The following is an 11,290-nucleotide window of genomic DNA, read 5'->3' as shown; positions in this document are numbered from 1 at the left end:
CTCACACTTCTTGCATTAAGGCGGCATTGTGTCTTTTGTATTTACTTCCCATGTAATTTCAATGTTTCATCGTCATTGTGTATGTCCAAGGAATACATTGAACCTGCAGCGGTGTATCGGAAACTAATACTCGACACACAGGGAATGCTCAAAGCACCGACTGTAAGAAGAGTCTCTATTCTTGTACTAAAGGTGGCATTGTGCTTCTTGTATTTAATTCCGATGCGTTTTCTGTGTTTCATCGTCAATTTGAAGGTCAAAGGAATACATTGAACCTGCAGTGGTGTATCGGAAACTAATACTGGTCTCACAGGGAATGCTCAAAGCACCAACTGTAAGAAGAGTCTCCATTTTTGTAATTAAGGCGGCATTGTGCCTTTTGTATTTAATTCCGATGCGATTTCTGTGTTTCATAGTCAATGTGAAGGTCCAAGGAATACTTTGAACCTGCAGTCGTGTATCGGAAACTAATACTGCTCTCTGAGGGAATGATCAAAGCTTCCACTGTAAGAAGTGTCTCTGTTCCTGTACTTAAGGCGGCATTGTGCCTTTTGTATTTAATTCCGACCGGATTTCTGTGTTTCATAGTCAATGCGAAGGTCCAAGGAATACCTTGAACCTGCAGTGGTGTATCGGAAACGAATACTGCTCTCAAAGGCAATGCTCAAAGCACCGACTGTAAGAAGTGTCTCTATTCTTGTACTTAAGGCGGCATTGTGCCTTTTGTATTTAATTCCGATGCGATTTCTGTGTTTCATTGTGAATGTGAAGGTCCAAGGAATACATTGAACCTGCAGTGGTGTATCGGAAACTATTACTGGTCTCACAGGGAATGCTCAAAGCACCGAATGTAAGAAGAGTCTTTATTCTTGTAATTAAGGAGGCATTGTGCCTTTTGTATTTAATTCCGATGTAATTTCAGTGTTTCATCGTCAATGGGTATGACAAGGAATACATTGAACCTGCAGTGGTGTATCGGAAATTAATACTAATCTCACAGGGAATAATCAAAGCACCAACTGTAAGACGGGTCTCTACTCCTGTACTTAGAGCGGCATTGTGCCTTTTGTATTTAATTCCGATGCGATTTCTGTGTTTCATCGTCAATGTGAAGGTCCAAGGAATACATTGTACCTGCAGTGGTGTATCGGAAACTAATACTGGTCGCACAGGAAAGGATCAAGGCACAGACTCTAAGAAGTCTCACTCTTCTTGCACTTAAGGCGCCATTGTGCCTTTTGTATTTAACTCCGATGCGATTTCTGTGTTTCATAGTCAATGTGAAAGTCCAAGGAATACTTTGAACCTGCAGTGGCGTATCGGAAACTAATACTGGTCTCACAGGGAATGCTCAAAGCACTGACTGTAAGAAGAGTCTCTATTCTTGTACTTAAGGCAGCCTTGTGCCTTTTGTATTTAATTCCGATGCGATTTCTGTGTTTCATCGTCAATGTGAAGGTCCACGGAATACATTGAACTTGCAGTGGTGTATCTGAAACTAATAGTGGTCTCACAGGGAATGCTCAAAACACCGACTGTAAGAAGAGTCTCTATTCTTGTAATTAAGGCGGCATTGTGCCTTTTGTATTTAATTCCGATGCGATTTCTGTGTTTCATCGTCAATGTGAAGGTCCAAGGAATACATTGAACCTGCAGTGGTGTATCGGACACTAATACTGGTCTCACAGGGAATGCTCAAAACACCGACTGTAAGAAGAGTCTCTATATTTGTACTTAAGGCGGCATTGTGCCTTTTGTATGTAATTCCGATGCGATTTCTGTGATTCATCGTCAATGTGAAGGTCCGAGGAATACATTGAACCTGCAGTGGTGTATCGGAAACTAATACTGGTCTCACAGGAAAGGATCAAAGAATGGACTCTAAGAAGTCTCACTCTTCTGGCATTAAGGCAGCATTGTGTCTTTTGTATTTAATTCCGATGTAATTTCAGTGTTTCATCGTCATTGTGTATGTCCAGGGAATACATTGAACCTGCAGTGGTGTATCGGAAACAAATACTGGCCTCACAGGGAATGCTCAAATTACCGACTGTAAGAAGAGTCTCTATTCTTGTTCTTAAAGCGGCATTGTGCCTTTTGGATTGAATTCCGATGCGATTTCTGTGTTTCATCGTCAATGTGAAGGTCCAAGGAATACATTGAACCTGCGGTGGTGTATCGGAAACTAATACTAGTCTCACAGGGAATGCTCAAAGCACCGACTGTAAGAAGAGTCTCTAATCTTGTACTTGAGGTGGCATTGTGCCTTTTGTATTTAATTCCGATGCGATTTCTGTGTTTCATCGTCAATGTGAAGGTCCAAGGAATACATTGAACTTGCAGTGGTGTATCTGAAACTAATAGTGGTCTCACAGGGAATGCTCAAAACACCGACTGTAAGAAGAGTCTCTATTCTTGTAATTAAGGCGGCATTGTGCCTTTTGTATTTAATTCCGATGCGATTTCTGTGTTTTATCGTCAATGTGAAGGTCCAAGGAATACATTGAACCTGCAGTGGTGTATCGGACACTAATACTCGTCTCACAGGGAATGCTCAAAGCACCGACTGTAAGAAGAATCTCTATAATTGTACTTAAGGCGGCATTGTGCCTTTTGTATTTAATTCCGATGCGATTTCTGTGTTACATAGTCAATGTGAAGGTCCAAGGAATACTTTGAACCTGCAGTGGTGTATCGGAAACTAATACTGGTCACACAGGGAATGCTCAAAGCACTGACTGTAAGAAGAGACTCTATTCTAGTACTTAAGGCGTCCTTGTGCCTTTTGTATTTAATTCCGATGCGATTTCTGTGTTTCACCGTCAATGTGAATGTCTAAGGAATACATTGAACCTGCAGTGGTGTATCAGATACTAATACTGGTCTCACAGGGAATGCTCAAAGCACCGACTGTAAGAAGAGTCTCTATTTTTGTAATTAAGGCGGCACTGTGCCTTTTGTATTTAATTCCGATGCGATTTCTTTGTTTCATCGTCATTTTGATGGTCCAAGGAATACATTGAACCTGCAGTGGTGTATGGGAAACTAATACTGGTCTCACAGGGAATGCTCAAATCACCGACTGTAAGAAGAGTCTCTATTCTTGTACTTAAGGCGGCATTGTGCCTTTAGTATTTATTTCCGATGCGATTTCTGTGTTTCATCGTCAATGTGAAGGTCCAAGGAATACATTGAACCTGCAGTGGTGTATCGGAAACTAATACTGGTCTCACAGGGAATGCTCAAAGCACCGACTGTAAGAAGAGTCTCTATTCTTGTACTTAAGGCGGCATTGTGCCTTTTGTATTTAATTCCGATGCGATATCTGTGTTTCATCGTCAATGTGAAGGTCCAAGGAATACATTGAACATGTAGTGGTGTATCGGAAACTATTACTGGTCACACAGGGAATTCTCAAAGCACCGACTATAAGAAGAGTCTCTATTCTTGTAACTAATGCGTAATTGTGTCTTTTGTATTTAGTTCCGATGCGATTTCTGTGTTTCATCGTCAATGTGAAGATCCAAGGAATACATTTAACCTGCAGTGGTGTATGGGAAACTAATGCTGGTCTCACAGGAAAGGATCAAGGCACAGACTCTTAGAAGTCTCACTCATCTAGCACTTAAGGCGGCATTGTGCATTTTGTAATTAATTCCGATGCGATTTCTGCGTTTCATAGTCAATGTGAAGGTCCAAGGAATACTTTGAACCTGCAGTGGTGTATCGGAAACTAATACTGGTCTCACAGGGAATGCTCAAAGCACTGACTGTAAGAAGAGTCTCTATTCTTGTACTTAATGCGGCCTTGTGACTTTTGTATTTAATTCCGATGCGATTTCTTTGTTTCATCGTCAATTTGAAGGTCCAAGCAATACATTGAACATGCAGTGGTGTACCGGTAGCTAATACTAGTCTCACAGGAAACGAACAAAGAATGGATTCTAAGAAGTCTCACTCTTCTTGCATTAAGGCGGCATTGTGTCTTTAGTATTTAATTCCGATGTAATTTCAGTGTCTCATCGTTATTGTGTATGCCCAGGGTATATATTGAACCTGCAGTGGTGTATCGGAAACTAATACTGGTCTCACAGGGAATGCACAAATCACCGACTGTAAGAAGTGTCTCTATTCTTGTACTTTAGGCGGCATTGTTACTTTTGTGTTTAATTCCGATGCGATTTCTGTGTTTCATCGTCAATGAGAAGGTCCAAGGAATACATTGAACCTGCAGTGGTGTATCAGAAACTAATACTGGTTTCACAGGGAATGCTCAAAGCACCAACTGTAAGAAGAGTCTCCATTCTTGTACTTAAGGCGGCATTGTGCCTTTTGATGTAATTCCGATGCGATTTCTGTGTTTCTTCGCAAATGTGAAGGTCCAAAGAATACATTAAACCTGCAGTGGTGTATCGGAAACGAATACTGCTCTCAGAGGCAATGCTCAAAGCACCGACTGTAAGAAGTGTCTCTATTCTTGTACTTTAGGCGGCATTGTTACTTTTGTATTTAATTCCGATGCGATTTCTGTGTTTCATCGTCAATGTGAAGGTCCAAGGAATACATTGAACCTCCGGTGGTGTATCGGAAACTAATACTAGTCTCACAGGGAATGCTCAAAGCACCGACTGTAAGAAGAGTCTCTATTCTTGTACTTAAGGCGGCATTTTGCCTTTTGTATTTAATTCCGATGCCATTTCTGTGTTTCATCGTCAATGTGAAGGTCCAAGGAATACATTGAACCTGCAGTGGTGATCGGATACTATTACTGGTCTCATAGGGAAAGCTCAAAGCACCGACTGTAAGAAGAGTCTCTATTCTTGTACTTAAGGCGGCATTGTGCCTTTTGTATTTAATTCCGATGCCATTTCTGTGTTTCATCGTCAATGTGAAGGTCCAAGGAATAATCTGAATCTGCAGAGGTGTAGCGGAAACTAATACTGGTCTCACAGGGAATGCTCAAAGCACCGACGGTAAGAAGAGTCCCTATTCTTGTACTTAAGGCGGCATTGTGCCTTTGTATTTAATTCCGACGCGATTTCTGTGTATCATTGTCAATTTGAAGGTCCAAGGAATACATTGAACCTGCAGTGGCGTATCGGAAAATATTACTGGTCTCACAGGGAATGCCCAAGGCACCGACTGTAAGAAGAGTCTCTACTCTTGTACTTAAGGCGGCATTGTGCCTTTTGTATTTAATTCCGATGCGATTTCTGTGTATCATCGTCATTTTGAAGGTCCAAGGAATACATTGAACCTGCAGTGGTGTAACGGAAACTAATACTGGTCTCACAGGGAATGCTCAAAGCACCGACTGTAAGAAGGGTCTCAATTCTTGTACTTAAGGCGGCATTGTGCCTTTTGCATTTAACTCCGATGCGATTTCTGTGTTTCATCGTCAATGTGAAGGTCCAAGGAATACATTGAACTTGCAGTGGTGTATCTGAAACTAATAGTGGTCTCACAGGGAATGCTCAAAACACCGACTGTAAGAAGAGTCTCTATTCTTGTAATTAAGGCGGCATTGCGCCTTTTGTATTTAATTCCGATGCGATTTCTGTGTTTTATCGTAAATGTGAAGGTCCAAGGAATACATTGAACCTGCAGTGGTGTATCGGACACTAATACTCGTCTCACAGGGAATGCTCAAAGCACCGACTGTAAGAAGAGTCTCTATAATTGTACTTAAGGCGGCATTGTGCCTTTTGTATTTAATTCCGATGCGATTTCTGTGTTACATAGTCAATGTGAAGGTCCAAGGAATACTTTGAACCTGCAGTGGTGTATCGGAAACTAATACTGGTCTCACAGGGAATGCTCAAAGCACTGACTGTAAGAAGAGACTCTATTCTAGTACTTAAGGCGTCCTTGTGCCTTTTGTATTTAATTCCGATGCGATTTCTGTGTTTCATCGTCAATGTGAATGTCTAAGGAATACATTGAACCTGCAGTGGTGTATCAGATACTAATACTGGTCTCACAGGGAATGCTCAAAGCACCGACTGTAAGAAGAGTCTCCATTTTTGTAATTAAGGCGGCATTGTGCCTTTTGTATTTAATTCCGATGCGATTTCTTTGTTTCATCGTCATTTTCAAGGTCCAAGGAATACATTGAACCTGCAGTGGTGTATGGGAAACTAATACTGGTCTCACAGGGAATGCTCAAATCACCGACTGTAAGAAGAGTCTCTATTCTTGTACTTAAGGCGGCATTGTGCCTTTAGTATTTATTTCCGATGCGATTTCTGTGTTTCATCGTCAATGTGAAGGTCCAAGGAATACATTGAACCTGCAGTGGTGTATCGGAAACTAATACTGGTCTCACAGGGAATGCTCAAAGCACCGACTGTAAGAAGAGTCTCTATTCTTGTACTTAAGGCGGCATTGTGCCTTTTGTATTTAATTCCGATGCTATATCTGTGTTTCATCGTCAATGTGAAGGTCCAAGGAATACATTGAACATGTAGTGGTGTATCGGAAACTATTACTGGTCACACAGGGAATTCTCAAAGCCCCGACTGTAAGAAGAGTCTCTATTCTTGTAATTAATGCGTAATTGTGCCTTTTGTATTTAGTTCCGACGCGATTTCTGTGTTTCATCGTCAATGTGAAGGTCCAAGGAATACATTTAACCTGCAGTGGTGTATGGGAAACTAATGCTGATCTCACAGGAAAGGATCAAGGCACAGACTCTTAGAAGTCTCACTCATCTAGCACTTAAGGCGGCATTGTGCCTTTTGTAATTAATTCCGATGCGATTTCTGCGTTTCATAGTCAATGTGAAGGTCCAAGGAATACTTTGAACCTGCAGTGGTGTATCGGAAACTAATACTGGTCTCACAGGGAATGCTCAAAGCACTGACTGTAAGAAGAGTCTCTATTCTTGTACTTAATGCGGCCTTGTGACTTTTGTATTTAATTCCGATGCGATTTCTTTGTTTCATCGTCAATTTGAAGGTCCAAGGAATACATTGAACATGCAGTGGTGTACCGGTAGCTAATACTAGTCTCACAGGAAAGGATCAAAGAATGGATTCTAAGAAGTCTCACTCTTCTTGCATTAAGGCGGCATTGTGCCTTTTGTATTTAATACCGATGCGATTTCTGTGTTTTATCGTCAATGTGAAGGTCCAAGGAATACATTGAACCTGCAGTGGTGTATCGGACACTAATACTCGTCTCACAGGGAATGCTCGAAGCACCGACTGTAAGAAGAATCTCTATAATTGTACTTAAGGCGGCATTGTGCCTTTTGTATTTAATTCCGATGCGATTTCTGTGTTACATAGTCAATGTGAAGGTCCAAGGAATACTTTGAACCTGCAGTGGTGTATCGGAAACTAATACTGGTCACACAGGGAATGCTCAAAGCACTGACTGTAAGAAGAGACTCTATTCTAGTACTTAAGGCGTCCTTGTGCCTTTTGTATTTAATTCCGATGCGATTTCTGTGTTTCACCGTCAATGTGAATGTCTAAGGAATACATTGAACCTGCAGTGGTGTATCAGATACTAATACTGGTCTCACAGGGAATGCTCAAAGCACCGACTGTAAGAAGAGTCTCTATTTTTGTAATTAAGGCGGCACTGTGCCTTTTGTATTTAATTCCGATGCGATTTCTTTGTTTCATCGTCATTTTGATGGTCCAAGGAATACATTGAACCTGCAGTGGTGTATGGGAAACTAATACTGGTCTCACAGGGAATGCTCAAATCACCGACTGTAAGAAGAGTCTCTATTCTTGTACTTAATTCGGCATTGTGCCTTTAGTATTTATTTCCGATGCGATTTCTGTGTTTCATCGTCAATGTGAAGGTCCAAGGAATACATTGAACCTGCAGTGGTGTATCGGAAACTAATACTGGTCTCACAGGGAATGCTCAAAGCACCGACTGTAAGAAGAGTCTCTATTCTTGTACTTAAGGCGGCATTGTGCCTTTTGTATTTAATTCCGATGCGATATCTGTGTTTCATCGTCAATGTGAAGGTCCAAGGAATACATTGAACATGTAGTGGTGTATCGGAAACTATTACTGGTCACACAGGGAATTCTCAAAGCACCGACTGTAAGAAGAGTCTCTATTCTTGTAACTAATGCGTAATTGTGTCTTTTGTATTTAGTTCCGATGCGATTTCTGTGTTTCATCGTCAATGTGAAGATCCAAGGAATACATTTAACCTGCAGTCGTGTATGGGAAACTAATGCTGGTCTCACAGGAAAGGATCAAGGCACAGACTCTTAGAAGTCTCACTCATCTAGCACTTAAGGCGGCATTGTGCCTTTTGTAATTAATTCCGATGCGATTTCTGCGTTTCATAGTCAATGTGAAGGTCCAAGGAATACTTTGAACCTGCAGTGGTGTATCGGAAACTAATACTGGTCTCACAGGGAATGCTCAAAGCACTGACTGTAAGAAGAGTCTCTATTTTTGTACTTAATGCGGCCTTGTGACTTTTGTATTTAATTCCGATGCGATTTCTTTGTTTCATCGTCAATTTGAAGGTCCAAGCAATACATTGAACATGCAGTGGTGTACCGGTAGCTAATACTAGTCTCACAGGAAACGAACAAAGAATGGATTCTAAGAAGTCTCACTCTTCTTGCATTAAGGCGGCATTGTGTCTTTAGTATTTAATTCCGATGTAATTTCAGTGTCTCATCGTTATTGTGTATGCCCAGGGTATATATTGAACCTGCAGTGGTGTATCGGAAACTAATACTGGTCTCACAGGGAATGCTCAAATCACCGACTGTAAGAAGAGTCTCTATTCTTGTACTTTAGGCGGCATTGTTACTTTTGTATTTAATTCCGATGCGATTTCTGTGTTTCATCGTCAATGAGAAGGTCCAAGGAATACATTGAACCTGCAGTGGTGTATCAGAAACTAATACTGGTTTCACAGGGAATGCTCAAAGCACCAACTGTAAGAAGAGTCTCCATTCTTGTACTTAAGGCGGCATTGTGCCTTTTGATGTAATTCCGATGCGATTTCTGTGTTTCTTCGCAAATGTGAAGGTCCAAAGAATACATTAAACCTGCAGTGGTGTATCGGAAACGAATACTGCTCTCAGAGGCAATGCTCAAAGCACCGACTGTAAGAAGTGTCTCTATTCTTGTACTTTAGGCGGCATTGTTACTTTTGTATTTAATTCCGATGCGATTTCTGTGTTTCATCGTCAATGTGAAGGTCCAAGGAATACATTGAACCTCCGGTGGTGTATCGGAAACTAATACTAGTCTCACAGGGAATGCTCAAAGCACCGACTGTAAGAAGAGTCTCTATTCTTGTACTTAAGGCGGCATTTTGCCTTTTGTATTTAATTCCGATGCCATTTCTGTGTTTCATCGTCAATGTGAAGGTCCGAGGAATACATTGAACCTGCAGTGGTGTATCGGATACTATTACTGGTCTCATAGGGAAAGCTCAAAGCACCGACTGTAAGAAGAGTCTCTATTCTTGTACTTAAGGCGGCATTGTGCCTTTTGTATTTAATTCCGATGCCATTTCTGTGTTTCATCGTCAATGTGAAGGTCCAAGGAATAATCTGAATCTGCAGAGGTGTAGCGGAAACTAATACTGGTCTCACAGGGAATGCTCAAAGCACCGACGGTAAGAAGAGTCCCTATTCTTGTACTTAAGGCGGCATTGTGCCTTTGTATTTAATTCCGACGCGATTTCTGTGTATTATTGTCAATTTGAAGGTCCAAGGAATACATTGAACCTGCAGTGGCGTATCGGAAAATATTACTGGTCTCACAGGGAATGCCCAAGGCACCGACTGTAAGAAGAGTCTCTACTCTTGTACTTAAGGCGGCATTGTGCCTTTTGTATTTAATTCCGATGCGATTTCTGTGTATCATCGTCATTTTGAAGGTCCAAGGAATACATTGAACCTGCAGTGGTGTAACGGAAACTAATACTGGTCTCACAGGGAATGCTCAAAGCACCGACTGTAAGAAGAGTCTCAATTCTTGTACTTAAGGCGGCATTGTGCCTTTTGCTTTTAATTCCGATGCGATTTCTGTGTTTCATCGTCAATGTGAAGGTCCAAGGAATACATTGAACTTGCAGTGGTGTATCTGAAACTAATAGTGGTCTCACAGGGAATGCTCAAAACACCGACTGTAAGAAGAGTCTCTATTCTTGTAATTAAGGCGGCATTGCGCCTTTTGTATTTAATTCCGATGCGATTTCTGTGTTTTATCGTAAATGTGAAGGTCCAAGGAATACATTGAACCTGCAGTGGTGTATCGGACACTAATACTCGTCTCACAGGGAATGCTCAAAGCACCGACTGTAAGAAGAGTCTCTATAATTGTACTTAAGGCGGCATTGTGCCTTTTGTATTTAATTCCGATGCGATTTCTGTGTTACATAGTCAATGTGAAGGTCCAAGGAATACTTTGAACCTGCAGTGGTGTATCGGAAACTAATACTGGTCTCACAGGGAATGCTCAAAGCACTGACTGTAAGAAGAGACTCTATTCTAGTACTTAAGGCGTCCTTGTGCCTTTTGTATTTAATTCCGATGCGATTTCTGTGTTTCATCGTCAATGTGAATGTCTAAGGAATACATTGAACCTGCAGTGGTGTATCAGATACTAATACTGGTCTCACAGGGAATGCTCAAAGCACCGACTGTAAGAAGAGTCTCCATTTTTGTAATTAAGGCGGCATTGTGCCTTTTGTATTTAATTCCGATGCGATTTCTTTGTTTCATCGTCATTTTCAAGGTCCAAGGAATACATTGAACCTGCAGTGGTGTATGGGAAACTAATACTGGTCTCACAGGGAATGCTCAAATCACCGACTGTAAGAAGAGTCTCTATTCTTGTACTTAAGGCGGCATTGTGCCTTTAGTATTTATTTCCGATGCGATTTCTGTGTTTCATCGTCAATGTGAAGGTCCAAGGAATACATTGAACCTGCAGTGGTGTATCGGAAACTAATACTGGTCTCACAGGGAATGCTCAAAGCACCGACTGTAAGAAGAGTCTCTATTCTTGTACTTAAGGCGGCATTGTGCCTTTTGTATTTAATTCCGATGCGATATCTGTGTTTCATCGTCAATGTGAAGGTCCAAGGAATACATTGAACATGTAGTGGTGTATCGGAAACTATTACTGGTCACACAGGGAATTCTCAAAGCCCCGACTGTAAGAAGAGTCTCTATTCTTGTAATTAATGCGTAATTGTGCCTTTTGTATTTAGTTCCGATGCGATTTCTGTGTTTCATCGTCAATGTGAAGGTCCAAGGAATACATTTAACCTGCAGTGGTGTATGGG

Source organism: Schistocerca americana, chromosome 5 (assembly GCF_021461395.2).
Source record: "Schistocerca americana isolate TAMUIC-IGC-003095 chromosome 5, iqSchAmer2.1, whole genome shotgun sequence".
NCBI classification, from domain to species: Eukaryota; Metazoa; Arthropoda; class Insecta; order Orthoptera; family Acrididae; genus Schistocerca; species Schistocerca americana.
Note: the sequence above shows the minus strand (reverse complement) of the source record.